Here is a 26,221-nt window from a genome sequence, read left to right as displayed (position 1 = left end):
AGACATCCAGTTGTTTGTCTAATACCACACAGCTAGTAATGTTCAGTGCAGAGATTTGAACCAAGGTCATTTTGCAATCAAAGTCTATCATGATCTTTTTGATACTCGAAGTAATTATTTCTACCCAAAGAACTGTAGCCCAAACCTGTCCTCACAAATCTGCCAACTTCCCGTCCAGCTGTACAAGTGGCTTCCTTTATTCCTAAAGTCCATATTGATATAATGCAAGAACTAATTGAAGCTCTAGAAGCATGCATGGTAGTATAAACACCTATTTCCACTTAAAACCTCTTGAGCCTTCAATTTCAAATATCACAGCAAGATTTGCAGGTACTATGTGAAGATCTTATGGAAATGACTAATGCTATAATGTTGGTATAAAGCACTTTGGGAAACTCCCAAAGCTAAATTACTCTCCTGACTCAAAAGCCAAACTTCCCTTCCAGGAAGGCTAAATTGTAGTTGAGAATCTACTCATTTCCAACCCTTGGGACCAAGTTCACCCAAGCCACTTACTTTTGTAAGATGCAAAAATGTTTCCATGAATGCGATCTTTTCAGTTTTATTTATTTATTGATTGATTTATTAAAACAAATACAAATACAAAACTAGTGAGGTAGACACTGGATGGGAAAAAGCCACATCTTTAGTAAAGTATCTGGAACTGAGATAGAAGTGTAGGTGCAAATTTACTTCCTGCTCCATGCCCTGGGGAAGGCAACAGAATGAACATGGATGAATAGGAATCCCAGCTTAGCTACCCACCAGCTGTGAAACTGAGCATCTTCAGATTGAACCCAGAGACTGGCAAGAGTTACTTTTAAAGGAGCAGAAAACAAACATCAAAGGTAGTGCATATACAGGGATAGATGCCTAATAGCCACCCAGAAGTAAAATTTTCTGTGTAAGAATGGGGAACTAATATGATCTCTAGACAAGTCAAAGTTGGGTTGAGGCAAAACAAGGAAAAGAAAGGGAGTGGACCCTGCCCTGGACCCACTCACAGAGTTTTTGCAACCAGGCTTGTCGCCACTAGCTCTGGTTTACCTTTGGGGCTGTCATAAAGGCACCATTAAGAATTAAAAATTCACTGACAGACATGTCTCAGCATTGGTTCTCCCTAGGCTGTGAACTCTACCAGGGTAGAGAGTTTATCTGCTTTGTCCCTTGTCATGCCCCAGACTTTGATTCCTTGGTTGGCATCTGGCAGGTGTGTCCTAGAGGTAATGGTTAAGATTATTAATAAAGTTGTTACTATTTTCCATATTCAGTTTTCTATAATAAACTAATATTTTTTTCTGTAATGGTAGCTTCATTCCACTCTACCTTGTTGGATATTTGCATTTATCTGTCGGATCTTGCAGCTGCCTTTGTGGTTGTCATTCATTTTCATCTCTTCCATTTTAAAATAGAAATAACCAAAAGATACAGGGCGATTACATTAAAAGTGGGTGTAGCGTATCCAGCAGTGTATTCAAGAGATACTTATTTACTCTCTTGCTACAAACCTTGTGACTCATAGTGGGCTCCAAAGCCTGTTCTGCTTGGACAAGAGCTGCAGATATCCTTACTTCAGCCTAGAGAAATGTGGCAATGGGAAATAAACATTTGGGTCATGCTTCATTGTGTAGTTTTTTTCTGTGTTGTTTATAAAGGTGATTTTCAGTAATGAAGAGATTCATGTGAAAACAGAGAAAAGTAGAAATGTGTGCCTGCTGAAGTCAAACTGCACTCAGAAGAAAAGCCCATTGCACTTAAGAACAGAAAATTAGTACAGACAAAGCTGAAATGTATTTCACTAAGAGAAAAAAAAATGAAAAAAAGAAAGATATCTGGACAGAGACAGGCATAAGCAAGAGTTCATGTTCCCAGTGGCCATTATGCTATGAGACGCATAAGGTCAAATTTTACAATTACAAATTTTTGCATAGGTCACTTCTTTCGCATGGGGGATAATTCTTTCTGAGACATGCTCTCTCTTTTACCCTAGCTCTCTGTGGCCTGTCACACTCTTTGGGTGCAACATTACAATTCAGCAATGTAAGAGATTCTAAATTTGACCTAAGCCTTGATAAAATTAAATGTGCCCTAGGTAACTAAAAATCAAAGTAAGTTTTCCATTGCTCCTTTGAGATATTTGTGATTTTATGGGGAGATGAACATATGAATAACTAAACTAATTTGTATATCTCAAAATGGGCTAACCTCACCCGCCTACATATCCAAACATAATAATAGATAGTTTTAACAGTAGGCAACAAAAAAGTAAGTGATATAAATAGAAATGTATGGAATCAAATTGTATGCGATATGCATACATCAATTTAATCCGCAGTTGAATGGCTGAATGTGCTTTCTGTAAAGTCGGATTTATTCAAGCAGTACAAACTTTTGCTCTCAAAAGATTAGGCTAACCATATTATTGAAAGATGGCCTAGCCCAGAAGTTGAGAAGAAAAGAGAGAGATTAAGAAAAAGGGGGACTGAGTTTGAGGCTGCAGTGAGCTATGCATGTGCCACGCCACTGCACTCCAGACTGGGCAACAGAACAAGACCCCTTCCTTAGGAAGAAAAAAGAAAGAAACGAAGATAGAAAGGAGAGAAATGAAGGAAGAAAGGAAGGAAGGAAGGAGGGAAGGAGGGAAGGAGGAAAGGAGGGAGGGAGGAAGGGAAGGAAGGAAAGAAGGTAGGAAGGAAGGTAGGAAGGAACGTAGGAAGGAAGGTAGAAGGAAGGAAGAAAGGAAGGAAGGAAGGGATAAAGGGAGAGAAGATCCCACTAGATGATCAGCCAGTATATTCAAAGAAAAGATAAGAATGTCCATGAGCAATGGCTTAATAATCCTTTTTTTTTTTTTTCTTTTTTTTGATATGGAGTTTTGCTCTTGTCGCCCAGGCTGGAGTGCAGTGGCGCGATCTCAGCTCATCACAACCTCCGCCTCCTGGGTTCAAGTGATTCTCCTGCCTCAGCCTCCCGAGTAGCTGGGATTACAGGCATGTACCACCACACCTGGCTAATTTTATATTTTTAGTAGAGGCGGGGTTTCTCCATGTGGGTCAGGCTAGTCACAAACTCCTGACCTCAGGTGATCCATCCACCTCGGCCTTCCAAAGTGCTGGGATTACAGGCATGAGCCACCGCGCCTGGCCAATAATTCATTCTTAGTGCAGGCCTCAGACTGATATCCCTAAGTATCTGTTGTCATCTTTTCGGTCTCCTACCCAGTAACCTTCATTATTTCCCTATAACATACAGGGAAAGACCAGCCTGGTAACTTGGCATTCAAGACCCTCGCCAGTCTGTCTCAGCCTCCCCGTTTACATTTACTATTCATTCCTTATGGTTAAAATCCAGCACTTACCCAATCATGCCTAAAGCTTGTCCCTTGTGGAATTCCTTGATGAGTGTCTATTCCATTGCCTTTCCCACCTCGGTGTCTATCTTTGTTCCTCTTTAACTAACTTAACCCTACCCTTCCTGCAAGACTCAGAATGGGTCTTTTGTAATCTGAAACCTTTCTTGCCCTGGTCCTTCCCAGCCCACATCATCCTTGGTGCTGCTTCCACAGCCTGGTGGGAAACCCTAACTGCAGCACCCCATCTGTGTAACACTATGGGTATGAGTCACAGAGCACCAGGCACAGTAGTACTCAACAAATACCAGTTGAAATGCCAATTACTAATGTATACTCTGCTGAAGATGAGCTGTGAGCTCTGTAGGCAGGGGTTGTGTGTTAAGACAGCTATTTACTCAGATAAAGGTGTTCAATCCCTGTGAGCTAGGAGGTTCACCTCTCAGAGATTAAAAATGAGGCACAGAGGGAGCATGGTCTTGTCCAGTCTTACAGAGTTGGCGACCTTGCTCTGTCTGATTCCACTGCACAGGCAGATTCCACTTCAGCATACTCTCTCAATATAGCTCATATTTAGTTTTTCGACTAGGACACCATAAGGTTGTTTAAAGAGGTATAGTAGCTAAAAGTCTAGGCTATGGAGTCATCCATATCTTGGTGACTCCTCCATTACAGGCTGTGACTTGGGGGTACCTGACTTATCCAGCTTAACCCCAACACCTCTTGGATATGGGATAATATGAAGTCTCACATTAGAGTTGTGAAAATCAAAAAAGATAATACAAAGACTCATGGCAAATACCACAACTCCTTTGCATATTGGTTCTGAATTTTGGTTTCCTGGTATCCCCTTAATAATTCTGATGAGCCCATCTGTGCTAACAGAAAATGCTGAGTTGCTAGGTTCATGGATCACCCCTTCAAAATACATTTTAATAAGGAGATAGGAGAATTACATAGGAAGTTTACTGAAAAGGGAGATTTCTCAAAGCCCTTTTGTGTCAGTTAGGCTAGAGTTAGTCCAGGAATCTGTATTTTTAACAAATACTCCAGCTGAGTCTGATGCAGAAGTCTAGGGAACAAACATGACCTAGCAGATACTTGCTCTAAGATTGGAAAGTTGAGCCATTGTATTTAGGATCATTTGACATATATACTTTTTATTACCAAACTGATTCTTTCTGTGTGTATGTCATTGCAGTGATGTGAAATTCACATAGATCAAGCTACAGAAACTTAATGTTTAGATATACATATCAAATTATGTACATGTCAAATCAAGGCATAAATCATTTCCATGGCTCCAGAAAGTTTCCTTATGCCTCTTCCCAGTTAATATCAACCCCCCAATTAACCACTGTTTTTAACATTTATCATCATAGCCTAGTTTTTCCTGTTATTGAACTCAATATAAATGGAATAAAGCAGTATGTATTCCCAGGTACGCAGGTGTTCTCAACATTACATTTGTGAGTGTCATTTATGATGTTTTGGCATAATGTACATTAAATCTCTCAAACATGCTTTCTGTCTTTTCCCTGATGAAAGCTACCTTCCTCCGCAGTATCTAGAGTTGCCTAGAGGAACTGACCTTTCTGATTCTTGAAAACCACAGCACACAGCCCACAAGTTCCAGGCTGACTCACCTGGCAAGTTTCAAATGTGACCTTTGGGAAATGATGCCTCCTCTGACACAAGCACATGTTTTTCTATCCAGGCCAATATTTTACATTCAATACTGAGAGTAGGCATGAGGGGGGAGGTGTGTCCTGGCCACCATCTATAATTAAAGATGACATTTTTCTGAACTTGGAAAATAAACAACCTGCAGACTGAATCAGGGCAGAGAGCACCATCAATGAAACAGGCGAAAAAAGGAGCAGCCCATTTTTAAATCACATACCCCCTTGAATTACATTAGTAATTCAGTGTGTCATCCGTTATTCAGCCAATTTTATAGAAATTATAGAGAGATTCAGTCCTAATTAAGAATAATCTGATGGTCGGGCTTGACCCAGTTAAATTCTTATCCTTCTGACATCAATCTTTTATAATGCTTCCAGAAGCCTTGGCAAAGCCTCCAATTTTATAAGTAAAAATTAATTAATTGAGACATTAAATTTGAAAGATGCTTTTATCTTTTCGCTGGTTCATGCCTTCACAACAGAAAGCAATAAATAACAGTTTTATTCAAATATATAAAATAGTTCCTTGAAGATTTCTAACCACTTTAAGTACTGCAGGAATCAAATGATATGATGTATAGATATCAACAGACAAAAGAAAGTGATTTTTTTTTTGCAATTATTTTATCGAGAGAGTTCTTGGTGATCACTTTCACTGGAGTAAGACAAGTGGCCTGTTGTGAAGTTGACTTGGCACTAAAGTCTGCTGAAAAAAAAAAAAAATCTAACACAATTTTTCAAGAAAAGTTTTCTTTTGAAGCTTTTTCTCTGGAAAATTATCCCACCTTAACTCACCTAATTACAATAACATACACACAGAAAGAATCAGTTTGGTAATAAAAAGCATATACATCAAATGATCCTAAATACAATGGCGTAACTTTCCAATCTTAGAGTAAGTATCTACTAGGTCATGTTTGTTCCCGAGTTTGTTCCCTAATAAGAAAATAAATTCTTAGCCCACATCTAGAAATTACGATTTGAACGCATTGTCATAAAATTAGTATGAGATTTAGTTTTCCATGTAGGTTCCATTTATTTGTTCATTCATTCATCATTACCTTTTTTAGTACCACACATTTGGAAGAGAAAGATTAAGGAAACCACATGAACTCTAGGAGGTTAACAAGGATTCCTAGTGGAATGAGTCACTTCACCTGATGGAGATTGGCGGGTCAGGCAAAGAGCAGCCCCACGTGGTGTGCCCCAGCACTGTGACCTGCTTGAAAGTTTTATTAAAAACTTGGAAGGAGCTGGAGAAGATGAAGTGATTCTTTCAGATGGACTAATTTATTCAGATAACATGAATTGAATAATAACAAGAAACTGAGCAGACAGGAGGAGGCCAACTTATATTTCTGAGTAGGGACAGGGGCAGGCAATACAGTACACCTTTCCACAAATTCTAGTTTCTTGCTACAGAAAGGGGAAAGGTTTAGGGTAGTTAAGTAGTTTGCTCCAGGTGGCACTGAAGTACATATTAAAGCTGGCCACCTTCTCAAGTACATCTGTGGGGTAATTTTATTTCTTTTTTTTTAATTTTACTTTGTATTTATTTATTTTTAGAGATAGGACCTTACTATGTTGTCCAGGCTGGTCTTGAACTCCTGGGCTCAAGCAGTCCTCTCATCTCTACCTCCCAAATTGCTGGAATTACAAGCATGAGCCATGACACCTGGCCTGTGGGGTAGTTTTAAAATATGGTCATAAATTCTCTGATACACATCATATTACTACATGGGGTGTATGTCCCTGCCCCTTGAGTGTGGGTTGAGCTTAGTGACAGGTGGATCAATGAAGTGCGGTAGAAGTGACACTGTAACTTCTCAGGTGAAGTTAGGGAAGGTCACACAGCTTCTCTCTAGTTCCTCTGGGGCACTTGCCCTTGGTACCCAGACATCGTGCTGTGAAGAAGCCACAAAAGCCCATGGAGAGACTCATGTTGAGAGAAACCAGAGCCCATGGCCCTGACCCACAGTCCCATCCACGCTCTCAGCTAACAGAACTAACTGGCCAGCCATGTGAATGAGCTATTTTGAAAGTGGATCTCCCACTCCCTAAGCGAATCTGTCCTGCTGAAGACAAATGAAACACAGATAAACTATTGTTCTTGAGCCCTGCCCAAATGGTAGATCCAAGAATAGAATGAATAACCATTGCTATTTTAAGCCATTAAGTTTTGGTATGGTTAGCTATGCAGCATAGATAGCTCTATATTTACACTACTTCCATGTCTGTATATAGTCTCCTGAAAAGGAGTGGCAACACTTTTGAGGCATGGGCAGAGAATATGGTTCACACTGGTAGGAGTACACTTGAAAGTGTTCAGTATCAACCACATGAGGTTGAGCTCCAGGAGAACAGAGTCTGGGCATTTAACTTGGATCTTTCAATTGAGTCCACAGGTCAACTGAAGAAGAAGCTCAGCAGAAGGTGCATGTGGATCTTCAAATGAAAGGTTTGCAAATCCCATCTCATCCTCATCATAGCCAGCATATTATTCTCGGTTCTGGGAGCCACCATCAAAAAAAGAAAAAAAAAAAAAAAAACGTTGAAAAATTTGACCTGTATTCCAGGAAGGTCAATCAAATGATGATGGTCTAAACATTGTGTCTTACATAGAAGAGATAATGGTACCACTAACATCCATCCAGCCAGAACCAGGGAAGTGTGGACCAAAGTGTAAGAATAAGAGCCAAGATTCAGTGACTATGTAGGGAGAAAATACCCACTCTGAAGTCAGATGACAAGGTTAATCATCTCTTGAGCCCTGTGATTTCTGGAAAGTCCTAAGCTCCCAGTCTCCTTACACAATTGCAAAAGAAAACAGATAATGTCTACTATCTTCATAGGCCTAGGCGCAATATTAGAATTATTGAAGATAACTTGCGTAAAAGAATATCGTATGGGAGACTCTCAATATTTACTCACTCTTCAAGTCAGAGTCTCAGGGGTTCAGGGTTTTGCTTTATTTTAAAAGCAGACGTCCATCAATGGAATGCCTGCCTTGGAAAATAGCAAGTCCCTATCTTAAAGTTTTCTTCCAAAAGCTGGATGGTTGTTCTTCAGGGAATTAGGAGGGTACCCATAGGGACCTCTGAGTTCCTTTTGGTCCCTAATGAATTGCATTGACAGCTCCTTTCTGCAGGTCCAGTGCTATGTTCTTTAAAGGCCTGTGTCTTCTAGAAGCCCAGCACAGACCAGCTTTCACACAAATAAACGTTAGCATTTCTCTAGCACAGGAGAAATCTAAGTGAATTAGATGGCCACAGGATTACTCTCATTCAGCCTTTGAGGTTTTGCATTCAGCTCTCCTCTCACCCCTCCACCACCAATATAGAACTCTTGGTTGAGATTTAGAATATTTTCAAAATTCATGTATGCAGAAAATGTTGTCTGTCAGACAAATGCTTGCACATTAAAGGAACTACGAACATTTAATATTCTACACCAAATGCTGAAACCAAAATTCAAGGGCATTTTGTCCTTTGAATCAGAGATGTTGTCATGCATCTTCCTCCCTCTTCTACTGTTGTGCCTAGAGTTAGCATTAAAGAGCAGCAGCTAGCTTTTGATGGGATTTAGTTTGGATTTCCAGCTCATCCCTTACTAACTCTGCAATCTTGGGCAAGTCACTTAACCTCTCTGAACTCAAGTCTCTGAATACAAAATGGAAGTAGTAACAGTTTCCTCCTGGGGATGTTGTGAGAATTAAATAAGATAAAATGCGTGCCTCTGCCTGGGGCAAATAGGAAATTAATACATATTTGCTTCTTTCCTGCTGTTTCATTTCTTTAGGCTGCTTCCATGAAACAGAGAGGGAAGCATCTTTCCCTCCTTTCTTTCTATCTTTCTGAGATAGATATCTGAAATACAGTTACCAGGAAAAATGGCACTTGGGGGCTAAAGTCTTTATAGAAGAGAGAAATCCAACTCCTTTCACTTTCATTTTTTTTTCCTATTTATTTTCCCAAAAGCAGTGTCTATTAGGCGTCATCTCAATGCCCGTTCTCTCTGAACTCCTTAATATCAGAACTCCGATTTGGGGTCAGAGGGAATCATTGCCTTCTGTCTTATTCCCTTCTGGATGCCATAACAAAAGACCATAGACTGGGTAGCTTATAAACAACAGAAACTTATCTCTCACATTTCTGAAAGCTGAGAAGTCCAAGATCAAGTCTCCAGCAGATTCCATGTCTTGTAAGCGTCTGCTTCCTCACAGAGCGAGCACCTTCTCATGGTGTCTCCACAAAGTGGAAGGGGCAAATGAGCTCTCTAGGGCCTCTTTTTTTATAAGGGCACTAATCTCATTCAAGTGGGCTCTGCCCTTTATGACCTAAGCTCTCAAAAGTCTCACTTCCTAATACATTTACGTTGGGGTTTAGGACTTCAATATAACAAATTTTGGAAGGGAGCAAAATTCAAAACATTGTGCTCCCTTATAAAAAAACAAAACAAAACAAAAAACAAACAAAAAACACTAGATTTTTCAACCTCCCTTTTAGCCAAGCATTGCTGCATGCTTACATTCTGTCCAAAGAGGTGTACATGGAAATGGCACAGATCAATTCCTGCTTAGAGGGAGCCACCTTGGCTGGGGGATGCCCCCATCTTGCTCTCTTGCCTTTGCTCCTTCTCTCAGCCTGAAATGTGTCCTTGTGGACTACAGGGCCAGTCACAATCACAGATCATAAAGTGACCTTGAAGATGTGATGCAACAAAAAGGTAGGACCCTGGGTCTCTGTAGACCCAAGGAAAGGAGCCACCAGGACCACCTTACACTGCCAATGTTAACACTTCTTTTACTAAGGAGCCAGATAAGGTTCTACCTTGGGTTAAGCCATTGTTGTCATGTTTCCCTTTTGCATGCAGCCAAGTCGAATTCTGAGATACATGAGAGAGTTCCCAAGAAGGCGGTTGGAAGTGAAGCTCCTGCTCCACTCTCCCTCTGGAAGAGTCAGGCAGCTTTCCTCATAGGGGGTCGTGGGGAGCAGTCTGTGTAGGGCACATAGGCAGGCAGAATTCAAAGGTGGTACAGTTTCTTGCATCACATTCTTCTTAAAAGCAGGAAAAATATGGCCTGCTTTTAAGAGAGAAATTACAGGGAATTTAATAGAGGTCTTTTTCTTTCCCCTTTCCTTCCTTCCCAAATATCTTTGACCATCTGCTATGTGACAGTTAGTGAGACAGGCACTGAGGATAATGAATCTTGATCTCAAATCAATCCCCAGTGGGTGGAGGCAGACAATTCAAACATACATCAAGAACTGTCACAGGATATGGATGCTCCTGTGGATGCTGTCCGTGTGCAGATCTACAGCAATTCATCCAGCTTGGGTTAGGGAAAGGGAATTCAGGAAGGCTTTGCCAGGGAGGCCATCGGGCTGGGTATGAAAAGGTGATGGGTTTCAGCCAGAGAAAGAGAGGATCTTCATCCCTGACTGCATTTCCCACACCCGGCCGCTGAGTCCCATAACTTCTCTGCAGTCCGGTATTTATCCACATCAGCCACAATTTAAACCTGGCTCAGAGGCCACTCAAAATCTCAGCCACTCAGTGTTGGATGCAGACAAGTGAACACTTTGGGAAATCTGCATGAGGTAATTACCAGTTTAATCTCAACAGCCTTGTGATTTGGGAAGCAATCTTCCATGTAACTGGCAAATTAGCTGGAGAGTTGCTCTCATCCGTCCTGTGGTAGGTGGGGGCATGTGCTTGGGGCACAGGAACCAGACAGAGGCTCCAAGGGCCCTCCCAACATGGTATCTGTGGTCTCAGTAGGCAGAGTCTGAGCCCTATGGCCAAGGCGGCCAGGGCAGGAGAAGCACCCAAATGGGCGAAGTGGGTATAATCAGGCAAGATTGCATCAGCTCTTAAAGACTATATCTATCTATCTATCTATCTATATCTATATCTATATATATAGATATAGATAGATAGATATAGATATATATATATATCTGTATCTGCTGTAGATAAATAAATATATATATATTTACTACGTGCCTGTAGGAAATGAATAGAAACATCACAGGAAGCAAGGGTTGAGGGAGGCAATTACGGAGCACCTACTATATGCCAGACAATTATTTTAGGCATTTAACATCCATCATCTTATTGAATCCTCACATGAACACTTTTTAAAAATATATTAGAACTCATATTTCATAAATAAAAGTATGAAGAAGCCTCAAGGATAACCAAAGCCTGCCCATGTTCACACGGACACTAGAAGATTCAGGATTCCACTTCAACCCACCTGTCGCAAGCCCACATCAGAGGCCATCCCTCACACCAGAGTGCATTCCATACGAGGGTCCAATTCAAATCAGCTCCATGGGGCATAGACCACACTTTTATGAGTGAAGATAGGGCAGGTTGGAGGCTAATAAAGAAGATAGATCAGCTATTGTTTCTCAGTGTCTCTGTGCCAGGAGATACAGAGACGTTTTCCTTGGTAAAGAACAGCAAATACAAAGATGTATTTGCTGTAGATGTTTTATAGTCCCTTCCCAAAGGGACATAAGTAGTTTCTGATCTCTAACTAGGAGAAATAATTATGTGTGTTCCCTGTTTTTTCCCTGCCCAACAACATTTGCCAAGCTGTTTGCTAGTTACCCCAGAACAACAGGTTCTCAAAAGAAACTAAAAAGTGATCTGTTATCTAGGTACCATTTCATCCTAACACTCTGGCTTAGAGTAGAAAACAGAAACACAACATATATCCTCAGTTATTGGGCAACCAAACAGATGACTTGGCACAGAACAGTGAAAGGAACAGAAAGATCCTCTCTATGCCACAGGAAACACATAAACAAAAACAAAACTCAGTATCACTGTCAAACACTCCTGGGTGCCTCCCTGAAGAAGACAAACTCACACTCCAGGTTTGGCTGTGTTATATACTTGAAAGCTTTCTTTCCTTTACCCCTAAACTATCCAGAGCTATTTCATCACTCTTCCTGAGAGCAATCTTGACAACTCTCTCGGCACCTGGAAGATGGCTGGGTATGTATGGAGAACATGGAATTTGAAATCATTAGACAGAGATTAGATCTGGCCAGCCACTTGCTACCTGTGTGACTTCAGGTAATTCAACCTGGGAGTCTCACAAGGTTATGGAGAGGAGCAAATCAGAAATATATGTGTAAGCATTTTTGCAACCTGTCAGGCTGTCTATAATTTTTTTAAGTAAATATTGGCACGTAGAATGTGAAAGTCACTGTAGGATGTTATTGATAAATAGAATCGCACTACCCAATCACTGAGCACCTACATTTGCCTGGTATTGGGCCAAAAGCCTCCCCCCCCTCCCAGGAGGGTGCCATTTGCATACCCATTTCACGGACGAGCATACTGAAACTCAGAGAAGGTGATTCACTCAATAGTTACAGAGCTAGTAAAGGAGAGAGTTAGGATTCAGATCCTAGTTTGTCTGACCTCAAGGCCCAAGCATTTTTCTGCTGTACCACCCTAATATTTTCATCACAATTCAAATACAAATCCAATGTCAGCTGACACCAGTGACATATTATGAAACAAATGATACTGAATGCCATCAGCAACTCTCAACAGCTGGCTCATTTCCCGACTATGGCACACTGCTCAGATTGCATGGAGGCTGGGATTGATTGCTCTTTGTCTATCTCCTGTCCAAATGCCACCGTTTGAAGTAAGGTCACCTCCACCACAATGGACACAAGAAGAAAACCAACAAGGACATTGGCCCTGTAAGGAAAATTTAGCTTGAATTCTGGACTTTTTTCCTTCTCACATGCTCTACAAATGGCTACACTTAAAACTTTCAGATAGCCAAGATAGCACCACTGCAGTCCAGCCTGGGCGACAGAGCAAGACTCCATCTCAAAATAAACAAATAAATAAATAAATAAAAATAAAATGCAATCATTACAGAGACAAAAATGAGTACTTGCAATAACTGGTGATGTCAAAGATAATCTGTAGACTGGTAATTATATTGGACCAATATCAATTTCCTGGTTTGTATCATCCACAATAGTTATGTAAGATGCCACCAAAGAGGGAAACTAGGTGATGTATATATGGTATCTCTCTGTACTATTTTTGCAACTTCTTGTGAGTCTATAATGCATTCAACATAAAAGTCTTGACAGATGTCTTCAGTGAGGTCACTTCACCCAATGAAGTAGGGCGCCCCTCACCTCCAGAAGATTGCACACATGTGGCATGATTTCTTTTCTTCCCCCTTTACATATATTGAGTTACCAATGTGTGCCAGACATCCCAGTGGGCATCTACCCCATTATTTTATTTAATCTCCAGTATAATTCTGTGAGGACAGCATTGTCAGAGCAATACATATACAGAGACATCATGGAGGGAGATCATACAATCAACAAATCTCCAACTTCTTGAAGAGGAATCCAGTGTGCTTTCCACAATCTCAAGCTAGTTTCAATGAATATTTGATGAGTACATACTATGTGTTGAAATTATAACATGCATCCTGGAAGGCAAAATGAGGTATAAGGCTATTTCTTAGCATTTAATGTAGCTAAATGTGGAAGACAACAGAATATTCTGAAAAGTGCATCATGTGATAAAGTGGAAGAAAAGTAGGAATATAACTCAAGGATTTCGATTCTAGCCTATGCTCCACTTCTGACTATCTACAAGACCTTGACCCTGTTTGCTAAACCTCACTGAGGGGCGGTTCTCCCATTTGCAAAGTCCCTGAGGTTCCTGCCAGCTCTGATCTGTGGTTGTTTACCTACACATGCCAGAGTGACAGCCCCAAGTGGTCTGGGCTATGATGATCCAAGATAGTGATGTGGACAGAAGGAACTCACAGGAGAAAAGTGACCCCAGTGGACATAGGTGCTCAGGGAAGGTGGCTTGGGAAGATCTGGCCTGCAACTGCCTCTGAAACTGGGAAAGATTTTTATAGTGTGAGAAGGGGTCATTTCAGGCACAGGATTCTCCTAGAGTTGGTACTATGACTACTCGGTAGTCTTAGGAGCATCACACAGATTGAGAATGAGTTTATCTGGAATGCTCCAGAAAAGGTGACTTGAAGTGAAACCCCAATTTACTCAAAAAACTGCCTAAGTCTATTAACAATTTTCTTTATTGACACGCCCTACATAAACAAAGCAGCTTGCTTGACTTGAAGAGACTGCTTAGTCAAGACCACTGTTGTGGACATCTATAGTTCTCAGTCAGCAGACATATCCCTCCTTTCTCTTCCTAACAGTGCCCCATTTTTTCATCAAGCATTCACCAATTCCTGGAAGCCCACAGGCTCACTCACTCTGAGCTCCAGGGGTTGGTCCCTACTGGTACACTACACAAGCACAGCCCATTTACCAGACAGTGGTAAATGATAACAACAATTGTTTTCCTGGCAAACTTATGACCTGGGATAATTCACATGAGACTTGAAATTCTGTTTCTTGGTAGGGGGGACATTTAGTCTTTTGTTTGTGGAGAGAAGAAATGTGTGGCTTCAAGAACTCAGAAAATATTTTGCAATCAGGATGAGCCAACATTAATTTCAAACTAAAACCACAAAGGCAGAGCAGAGACATGGGAGTAAAAAATGTGTTTGGTGAATTGTTTAAACTGCTGGATCAAACTTAACCTGAAGCTCATAAACCTCTGAACTTTCTAGTTATTTGCTCTAAAAATTCTCCTATATTTTCAATCATTTAATGTTGAACTTTCTGATATGTGGAACATAGAGTCAAATTAACAGGCATAAATATATTTAGTCATCTTTATGAGGCTTAAGGAACCCTGAGAAGCCTTCAGAACACACAATAGCAATGTTGAGAATCCTGACTTGGTCCAAAGTCCTAGTTTACCAGTCAAGCAAAATTAAAGCTGTGTTCAACTTCACCAAAATTCATCAATCTCATATTTGAACTTACGGAGTAATCTGTGACTTTGATGTTACTTTTACCCTCTGAAGATTGATCTGCTTCCCTGCCCCCAACACCATTTTGATTTGGCTGGCTCAGTCCCCCTTCACCAATCTCAAAATATCGTAGGCACCTTGATTCTTGTACTTAAAATACTGTTTTGACATCTTTGATTATCTCCAATGTCCTATTGCTAGATTCTGAACTTTTAGAAGTCAGGGATATTTCCTTGATGTCATTGTATTCCAGGTAACTGTGTAGAATTTGGTCCATGACTATTTGTGGAATATATGGAAGAATAGAAGAGTAAGCTATAACACATATAGGTAGCTTGTTAGTAAGAAACCTATGGATAGCTCACCAGAGAGACATAGGATACAGCTGTTATAGTTTTAGGGGTCACCACATGAGGCTCATGCTGTTCCCAGAGGCCCACCTCTGCAGGTAATTTCAGTTACCTGGCCTGTCAGGTGCATAACGGGAAGTACAAATGGTAGGAGCTGAAAGTAAGTAAAAAGACTTTCTAACAGGCAGAGTTCCGCCAGAGATTTGTGCAGCAATTTTCAAAGTGAAATAGAAGGGGAAATGGATGAGATAAAATATAAAATCAAAGAGGAAAAAAGTTTTCCTTCATATCATATGGACTCTTGCAGTTACTGTTATTGCCAAGTGAATGTTCCCATTTTTTCAGAAGAGTCATATAGTACTGGAATGTCACCGAGGTGCAATTTGATCAGCATTAAGTGATGCTGTTGAGTTTGGGATCCAGAATGGAATTTTAACAGGAATAATAAAATAACAGCCTTGGAGCTTTTCTAACTTCAGAAAGTGAAATATTGATCCTGAAGTTGAAAGTGGGGCTCCAAGATCATCACTGTAAAATTATCCAGGTTTCTAGTGATCAAAAGAAGCCCCAGAACAGTTGATGAATCTTGGGTGCATTCTACACCATATTTTAATGTGTTTTATCAATACTCAGACATATCTGACATCATTCATTTTTCCTTTCACATTTTAGCATTTTTGAAATCAGAATGCTATTGACTTGGCAGACAGAAACCTTAATGTAGTTGTCATCACCTGTATATATGGATGAGAGTTGCAGAATGATTAGTTGCTTGGGCGGGGGCAAAAATCCCCATTGCAATAATGGGACACTGTCTTGAGAGATGCCATTTAACTAGTGGTCTTGGTATGGGAAAAACCAGTTATCAACAGCTCTGAGTTGAAAAGTGACACTGAAAGTTTCAACTCTGAAGATGAAGAAGTTGCATTAATACTTTAGCCAATTTATTTCATTTTTAAAACTAATGCATGAATTATAGATGACAAAATTGATGTCTGAATAACTCTAAAGTCAAATTGATGTCTAAATAAGTCTAGTGAGTTCTAAAAACTCAAAATGATAAGAAATCATTATGTCATAGTTTAATTGGCAACAATTTTCTTTTTTAGTTGTACATATAATAATGTCACACCTTAAAATTTATAAGATACAATGAAATAAGTTGTGTTATGGATTCAAGGGCTAGAATTCAAGTTTATAAAACACATCCCCAATCAGTTTTCAAAACCAGTTAAAAGGGGTGACTTACAAATGTTTTCTGCAGACAATTACTGTCAATAACCAATAATTAGAAAGATAATTTTAAAAATTTCCATTTCTTTTGAAAATAGAAATTTAAATGGTATAGGGCAAAAGTGGAGATAACCCATGTTTCATAGAAAACTCCAATGAAAAGCTAATAGTATGGATGCATCTCTATTGTCCTCTGACCACATTCACGCCTCTGCTGGAAGAAGCAGTTGGTGGTTTCACTAACTAGAATTGCCTTTGAATCAGAATCTTTGGCCGGGTGCAGTGGCTCATGCCGGTAATCCCGATACTTTGCGAGGCCGAGGTAGATGGATCACCTGAGGTCAGGAGTTCAAGACCAGACTGGCCATCATGGTGAAACCCTGTCTCCACTAAAAATACAAAAAGTAGCCAGGCGTGTTGGCACGTGCCTGTAATCCCAGCTACTTGGGAGGCTGAGGTAGGAGAATCACTTGAACCCAGGAGACAGAGGTTGCAGTGAGCCAAGATCCTGCCATTGCACTCCAGCCTGGGCGACAAGAGCAAAACTTTGTCTCAAATAATAATAATAATAAAAAATAATTAAAAAAAATGAATCAGAGTCTTCAAGTTTCAAAGGTGGAAAGACACCAAGAGCTTTTCCCTTTACAGGTGAAGCAACTGCCTGAAGGTTGGTTCTGATGCTCAAATCACTTAAAAGATTGTCTTCAACCTAAGACTAGTGGTTACATAATGAAAAACATGAAAGAAAAATAGGAGAACATAAATATCAACTAAATAATGAATCAGCAAAAGAAACATCCATTGAGTGTCTTCTAGTGGTAGGTACCTTGCCTAGAGCAGCTCAAATAACAAAACACTCACAAACCCTATTGCTCAATTTCACAGATAAGGAAACTCAAGCTCTAAAAGTTAAAGATTAAGTGCTTTGTCCAAGGTCACACAGCTAGGGAAGGGGGTGGGAATCAAATCAAATTTTGTATGACCTATAAATTGCCTTCTTTCTGTCATGACACACTGCCTTGAGGTACAACCATGATGAAATGTTGTGCTCTTCTGAAACTGACACTTTTGGGAGAAAGACAAATATAAAGATTCATAGCATTTGATTGGCTGCTTCAATAGAAATCTGGACACCAGAGGTCTATTGCTTCCACTCTTTTGCATATGGTTGATGTGGTCTCCTTCCCCAATCTCTGGCCACTTTTTCCATGTTCAACTCCTGCTCATGAATTTAGCTTCAACTCAGTTATCAGTTCATCCAGAAGGTCTCCTAGGCTGAATTACTGACTTCCTGCTCGCTGCTCCCCCAGGACCTCAGTATTTCCCATTATCATTGCATTTATGTCATTGCATCTCACTGAGGACAAGGAATATTCTTTTCATCTTTAGATCCTCAAGGCTGGCACAGATCCTGGGGCATACATGGCACTAGTACAGGACTGTTGAATAAATGCATGCATTGTCATCGTGTGGACTGTGAAGATTCACAATGTCTCCCTCCATGATCAGAGTCTCTTTATCGCCTAAAATAATAACTGTAGTTGAAATCTTTTAAATGGAGGCTACATAAGGAAGAAGGAAGTTCTAGGTCTCTTTACTAAAAAGTTCCATAACTAATCCCCCAAAACACATAATAGAAACTAGGTAGGGGGCAGTTTGTAGAAGGCAATTAACATGAGCTTCTACATGTCATGTAGCTTAGAGAAAAAAAGAAATCAGGTATTGACAAACCGTTGAAAGTTCTATTCCCAAAATGTTATATCCCCCTATTGTTGGGCAGTGCCTACATTTTGGGGAATCACTCTCTTCTAGAATGTTTTGGCATGGCAAAGTGGGAGCATGCTGTAGAGACATTAAGGAATGATTAGGACTCGGTGGCTGATGTGAGTTCAAGAATCCAGGGTCTTCACATATTTCTTTCCTGTTTCTCTTTAAAGTCCCCAGTATCCCAAAATATATTTTAAAAGAAAAACCCTTAGCATGTAGCTCCTAATTGTTTGAACTTTAGATAAACATCCCATCAGAAAATATCTGCCAGGTATTGCAGGACTGACCCCTGCCTATTATTCTGGCTTCTTCTTCCTACTTAATCTTCTTCCCTTGTTACACACCAGCCACATCAGATCTCCCCACTTCCTGAACATTCCTAGGTCTTTCTGGCACATCCCATTTACTTTATTTATTCATTCATTGAGACAGGGTCTCACTCTGTTGCTCAGGGTGGAATGCAATGGTGTGACCATGGCTTACTGCAGCCTCAGCCTCCAGACCTCCAGGCTCAAGCGATCCTCCCACCACAGCCTCCCAAGTAGCTGGGACTAGAGGTGTGTGCCAGCATGCCCCACTATTTTTAAAAAAATTTTTGTAGAAACGGGGTCTCACTATGTTGCCCAGGCTGGTCTCAAACTCCTGGACTCAAGCAATCCTCCCATCTCCACCTCCCAAAGTGCTAGGGTTACAGTCATGACCCCAGCCATGCTCTCCTCTTATTGGAGCTGTTTACTTTTCTCTCTTCATCTGCTCAACTCCTCCTCTTTCAAATCACAGCTAAATATCATTTTCTCAAGGAAGACCCACCTGATCACCTGGGTCTAGGTGGGATCCCTTGTTATTTGCTCTTGTTGCAACCCATGTTTCTCTATAGGAGAACGCATTACAATTGAAATTAAATAACTATGTGTGTAATAATGAGTTTGAGAACTGTCTTCCCCATCTGGCAACTCCCTAAGGGCAAGGATCACCCATATTTTTTTTTCAAAACTATCTTCAGCACATGACATGGTGCCATTCATACTCAAAAATATGTGTTGGACAAAAAATTTTAAAAATAGAATAAGCAAATGATGAATGAATAAATAATGGTTCCTCAGTTTCTCCCTTGGGATTAAGTGGGTACCAGGCAGGACAAAATGAGCCACGTTTGCCATTCTGCCCTTTCCATCCTGCTGTTTTTCCACCCTGCAGCTGCTTTCTCAAAGAATCCCTGAATCTCCCCTCTCTAAATTGTGCAAGCTTGCTGTTGGGAACACCCACAGAAGCACTCTACAAACACACAACTCACTTTGAGTAATCATATTGATTCGGAATTAACGGCCATTCAAATACCTCATTGAAGATGCCATCTGGGATGTTATTGCTCTTCAGAGGTAGATCATATTCTGAGAAAATCTGTCAAAATGTAGAAATAACTCATCAAAATGGCCATTGCAGAATCTAGCTGCACTTCTTAGGGAAGCAGACTCTGATGCTGTGGGTATCATTGCCCCTAAGTGAGATGCTGAAGGAAGAAGTGCTGTTTCTTTTCTGTTTTCAAGTGTCATGAGAAATTTAAAGTTCAGGAATGTGCAAGTTCAGAGTGCTCCTGGACTCCTTTGCTCATTTAGAGACATCTCACCGAAAACAAACACTCCTCAAGATTATCTCTGTTCCTGGAGGGTATGTGCTTAAGCAGAAATGGGTTTCAGTTCTTCCTCAGCCACGTGTGGCCCATGAAGCCATGGGCAAGTTTCTTAAGCTGTTGCAGACACAGTTTCCTCACCTGTAAATTTTGAATAACAAAGTCTACTGCATAGGGCTATTACAGGGCTTTAAAAAGATAAAGATTGTATAGCTTGATATATAATGCCTGGAACTGATTAGGGACTCAAAATGTTTACCAAATCAACTGGATTAAGCCATGATAGAATCTTAGATTTGGATTTTAGACAAAGTAATGGCATAAGGCACCTTTGACTACAACTTAGTGGTAGGAAAGATAAAACCATTCCAAGTGCCACTGGCAATGGTATGCCAGCAAACCAGCTCCAGTAGGGGCGGTATAGAGTGTTTGCCTCTTTCATGGTGTAAATACTCCCAACATGGCCTGTTTCAAACAACCAACACATCAAAAATTAGCTCCACAAAATTCTGAATAGGTAACAACTGGATCTTGGAAGCCAATGAAAGCCAGCTTCATCAAACCACAACAGAAACATGTTGGTCTTGCCTCTGGGTTGGTGCCAATCCTTGACCATGCCGGGAGAAACCCAAAATGTAAGCCTCTCAGTAGATACCTGCCCCCTCAGCCATTCACAAGGAACACTTGGTGCTATCCCAGGTGCTCCCTGCTCCACATTATTCCTTTCAGCTCCACAGCAGAGCCACCCTCCGCCCTCCATGGGCAGCATGCCATTGTTATACTAGGGAAATTCAGTATTATTCAGCAGGCACTTTTGAATTGAAAATAACATTTAAAAAGGATTATCCCAGGCAAAGTCATCAACTGCTGTGTACTCATTGAAGTTAAAACAATGCAAGATTGATTATTTTTGTAGACTATGCAAATTACAAATGGCATTGGTATTAAATCCTTGGTATTTGACTTCACCTCCAAGTGCTTCACAATTACTGTTTTCAAATCAAGAACCTGGATTTCTTTTTTTTAGAAAATCAAGCCATATATGTATATATTTCCCTTCCAGAAAAACAAAAGCAAAGGAAAATAATCACATCCGAAAGGTATTAATGATTCTAAACACATATGAAGTAAAAGACAAAATGCTTTGTGAAGTGACTTCAGCTCTCTGTTGCTTTCTGACCTTCCCCATGACACCTACAAAAAAATGTCATGTCCTTCGTGGAGGTCTCTCATTTCTAATGGAATGGTTTTACCTTTTCCCACCACTATGCTGAATTCAACCCTCACTTGCAGCCTAGCCTAGTTGATTTAATCACTTTCACATCCACATTAGACAATATCATGGATGTTATCATTAATTTACCTAATAGCCTTTGATATGCACAAAACACCTTAAAGATATTAAGCTGTAGGACATCAGATACAGATAGGGGTTTAAGAGGGAATTATTTCTTTTACATGGTCTAGGGGTTAGACGTGCTAACATTTGCATAACTTTTACTAAATACTCAAACAGCATGCTGGAGCATTACATAAATTATGACAATGTATGATCACAGCATTTCAGAAAGACGGATATTATTTCTCTCATTGTACAAATGCAAAAACAGACGCTGAACAGTTAACATTTTCCAAGGAGGCAAGTGTAGAAATAGACAAGGCAAGATTAGAACCTGGGTCATTCTCACTACAAAAACCATTGCTTTCTCTGCTGCATCATTCTGCCGATGAATTTATGCCCCAAGAGCTGTCTGAAAGCTTGTCTCATTCCCTTCCATCTATTTAAAGTCAAAGCAAAAGCACATTCTGTCTCCACCTTGTCTAAAACTTGAACTTGAGATGATGTCATGTGGATAGTCAAATTAGATCAGTACAGATTCATCAAGGTCTTACTTCATTGGAGATGCTGTGCTGGGTGTAGAGTGACTTCAGAGTCCTTCCCAGTGGGAAACCTGGCTTCTCTGCACAGAGAAGATGGCAAGTATGACAAGATAAAACCTGGTTACAGCCAGACCTGAGCTCCGCCCCCTCATCTCATAGGCCGGCTTGCTCTGCTCACATTAGAGCCATCCTGTCCACCTCCCTGCTCCTGTGCACTCCCTGCTCAGTTCCCAAGTCAGCTGAAGCCCACCTATTCCTTAGCTCTAGGATCCATCCATACCTTTTCATTGTCCCCACCCATAGCTGCTGTCACTGCCCCTGCACTTGGCTCCATTATCTCGTCTGGACTATTTAACCAATATAAGATTTCCTCTTTATGTAATCCTACACAGACTCCCAGATTAGTCTTATGTTTACATATTCTATTTTATCATGACACTTCACTACTCCAAATAATTTCTAGACTTAAGAAAAATTAAGAAAGTAATAATTAAAAGCCTAGATAATAAAACAGATGAGAGCAGATTATCTTTAGTTTAGACTTTCGTTGAGGGGTTTTTGCCCTCTGCATTCCCTGTCTCACCCCACAGCGCCCCTCTGGGGCATCTTCACAAAACACTGGGGCAGTGCAGAGCACTGTGAGATCACAGTTTGATCACTTATGGCCAGAGGAATAAATTTCAGCTCATTAGCCTGATAGTCAAGGCCTTTCTGTCTGGCAGGACAGGGAGCTACCCTATAGGGTTGCTGCAACGTTTAGAGTCAAAATATTCAAGGCACTTACAGTATTCCTAGTACATGACAAATGCTCAGTAAATGTAGTTTGCTTTATTGGTTGTTGTTTCCAATCCTTATATCCATGTATGAACTCTAAACTTCAGTTTACATGAGCTCCTATGTCCTCTGTTCTCAACCCCCAATTGGCTTTCTCTAGTCATTACCACAGGCTATTTCTCTTCCCCATGTACTCTCTGTATGCACAATCCTCTTGCTCTTCCAAATCCTACTGCCTCTTGGATTATCCCACCTAGAAGTCACTGGTCCTACCTCTGAATGCTTGTAGGCTTTTCCCTAGAACTCACCTGGAACCTGGTTGCATCACTCACTGTGTTACTGTATTCTGTCACTCTTACCCCAAAGAGCATCCTGTGGCCAGCTCGTTTGTGCCCTTGCCACTGGTCCTACTTACCACAGTAGGTTGCTTATAAGTGATGAGTAAAAGAATACAACCCACTTCATCCCTTTAAATGGTGATGCAACTGCTCTATTCATCAAGGATACCTATGGCTACAAGATACTCCAAACTGTAATGTAAAAGCCAAGATGTCATAGAAGCTGAACAACTCCACTTCCCAAAATATTTCAAACCAATACTCTGCTTGCACATCAGGCTTGTTTTGTACCAAGGTAGGTTTCTTTCCTGTTGTTGATGGAGAGTTTTTCTCCCAGCAGGTGCTGATCTTCATGCTACCATTGCTCCAGCCAGTGGGTCATGACTCTAGTGAATGAAGAATCCCAGACAATAGAAGCTGCCCATGGCTTGGAACCTGCTTCCATGAAAGCCTGTGCCTCCCTAGCCCAGTTCTGGCTGAGCTGTACTATTGGGTCAGCCTTCTAAAGGCTTCCCTGCCTTAGTTCTTCCCTTTTAGGTCAGCCTTAAAGCCTCATGAGAGGGCTTTTGTAAAGCATGGATGTACCCACATTCTTTAGTGTATCACTTCTATAAAGTTGTCAATGGGTTTCCATCATAAATAGCCACTTTCCTCCAAGTGTGATCCCCAAGACATCATCAGAAGCTCTTGGACTGCATGCTAACATGCAAACTCCTGAGCTCTGTCTGAAATCTAATGAAAACCAGTACGCTGCTTTTTTTCTCCAGTGGCTTCAAAGATGATTTCTATGCACACAACCGTAGGCGCCTCAGACTTAAATAAAGGCCAGTTGTTGATTTCAACATTAAAATCTGAGCCAGACAATTTGTCTAGGTCCCCTGGAAGCAGCAGCATCCTTCACGTCTCTCTCCCTGCACAGGCTATTGTTCCCTGTGGGCCTTCCTTGCCTTGCCTGTGTGCCACACACACTGGGCCCATAACATCCTGCCACTTCCCTCCTGCTGTCTCGGAAATGTCACTGCTCCCACAAACTCCCTGGGTTTCTAGACATGTTCAGTTATCACCATTCGCAGCACCTTACCTACCTCGTGAAGCAGTGTTCTGTGAATATTAATCTACCTGCCTGATATGGTTTGACTGTGTTCTCACCCAAATCTCACCTTGAATTGTAGCTCCCATAGTCCCACATGTTGTGAGAGGGACCCAGTGGGAAGTAATTGAATCATGGGGGCAGGTCTTTCCCGTACTGTTCTTGTGATAGTGAATAAGTCTCACAAGATCTGATGGTTTCATAAAGGGCAGTTCCCCTGCACAAGATCTCTTGCCTGCCACTATGCAAGATGTGCCTTTGTTCCTCCTTTGCCATCCACCATGATTGTGAGGCCGTCCCAGCCATGTGGAACTGTGAGTCCATTAAACCTCTTGCCTTCATAAATTACCTAGTCTCAGGTATGTCTTTATTAGCAGCATGAGAACAGACTAATACAATGCCTTTGCCCCATCAGTCACCCACCTTCAAAAGCTGGAACCACACACAGATTTAGTTATAAATTATAGTTTACAACCTGCAGACACACATGGTGTGGTTCCTTGCCCTGCAGCTGCCTCTGAACAGCACTGACCACATCACTGCACCTCCTTGAGCCTCAGTATCTTCGTCTGAAAATGGCCACAGCATCCCTCCCTAATTTCAGCTTTTTTGATTAAATGAAATAATGCATGCAATGGGCTTAGAAGAGTACTCAGTAAATACCAACTATGCTTTTATTGTTAGTAATATGATCATTATTTTACTATCTTGTTATCCCAAAAGTGAAACAAAAATGCCTGCCACCAATAGACAATAAATCATTGTAGATTTTATCTCTTCATAATGCTATTGGGATAAAGTCTACAACCAGGCTGCAGAAAATAAAGAATTTGCTTTTTTTTTTCTTTCTTTTTCCTCTCTTATCTTATAGGAGACCAATGACTGGACTCTGCTGGCTTGTAAACCAGAACCAAATTCTATTAATGGGGCTCCTGTGACTTCTGATGATTCTCCCATGGTGCAGGCAGGACAGTGCCACAGTGGAGGCACCAGGGACATCGTGTCTCAGCCATGAAATGGACTGCTCCAAATTGCCCTGCACACACCAGAGGCCAGGTTAGAATGTACAACAAGATTCTACTGGACACTGTGGGTAATAAAAAAGAAGAAGGAATAAAGCTGTCGTCTTATACATCCTCATGTAAGGATGCTTACATTCCTTGAGCATCCTTCTAAGTGCTTTATTCAGTCAAAAAACATTTATTAAGTATCTACTTTTAAAAACCCTTCTATTAAGTGCTAGACAAAAATTCCTGCACTTGTGAAATTTGCATTCCTCTGGAGAGAAAGATACAATAAAAAATAAGCATAATACATTTGATATTGTAAGATGACATGTGCTGTAACAAAGAAAAATGAATAGATCACAGTAAGGAAGACTTACATGTATTACCTCAATGGCCATTATTGTATAGACAGATGCTTTTATTATTATCCTGATTTTATACATGCAGAAATTGAAGCACAGAGAGGTAAAGTAACTTGCCCAACTATCTGATCAAAGGATCAGATCAGATTGAATTCATGCCTTCTGATTTCAGAGACCATGATGTTAATTACAGTGCATGGTGACAATCAATTGCACTAGTCAAGATGGAGCACCTGCCCAGCCCAGCTTGTGTCCAGTCCTGCTCAGTTCCAGGCTACCAGGAGGGGATGGAACAGGACGGCTCACCTCCCTTCACAGACAGGGACCTGAGCATGTCTACTAAGGAACGGAAAGACATTTTTTCCTTCACTCCGGCCAAATGCCTTTCCTCATGGAGCTTAGGGTCACCTTCAGAATTCTCACTGGTTCTTGTCATACATTCAGCCTCCTTTCAGGGAGATAACAATAGTAATGTCCACGTCTTCCAGGGAAAGCCAATTCTTCCCAGTGATTAAAACATTATACAGCCTCAGTACTTTATTTGGTGTTAAATAATGTCACATTTTGCATCTCAGAAGCCTATATCTATGTTGAACCATGCCAAACCCAGTATTTAAGGTATTAAAGTTTTTCTCCTACTATTTAAATATAATCATTTAGGCCTGTGCCTGCATGCTCCTGCTACAATATTCCAGATGGCTGCCCATACATGTCCAAAGAAGAACGTTCATAACTCTAACAGAAATTGACATATACGTAATGAAAACATAATTTTCCCCCAAAGTTACAGAATGACCAGCTACACATCTTTGTAGAACCTGCTATCTGCCTAAATCACCTACGTGCAAGTAGGTCAA

The 26,221-nt window shown here is 40.8% G+C and overlaps 1 long non-coding RNA gene across 1 annotated transcript in view; it reads left to right on the top strand.

Moving 5' to 3' along the window:
• Positions 1-25,886, top strand: part of LOC129457585 (uncharacterized) — a 33,253-nt gene extending 7,367 nt beyond the window's left edge. Inside the window, exons 2-5 of the long non-coding RNA XR_008649315.2 lie at positions 7,440-7,614; positions 17,164-17,333; positions 24,867-25,051; positions 25,537-25,886. This is a non-coding gene — a long non-coding RNA (uncharacterized lncRNA). The remainder of the gene's footprint in view (positions 1-7,439; positions 7,615-17,163; positions 17,334-24,866; positions 25,052-25,536) is intronic.
• The last annotated feature ends 335 nt before the right edge of the window (positions 25,887-26,221 follow it).

The sequence above is a fragment of the Symphalangus syndactylus genome, chromosome 11, assembly GCF_028878055.3.
Source record: "Symphalangus syndactylus isolate Jambi chromosome 11, NHGRI_mSymSyn1-v2.1_pri, whole genome shotgun sequence".
Classification (NCBI taxonomy): Eukaryota; Metazoa; Chordata; class Mammalia; order Primates; family Hylobatidae; genus Symphalangus; species Symphalangus syndactylus.
Note: the sequence above shows the minus strand (reverse complement) of the source record. Positions and strands in the feature narration are given on the sequence as shown.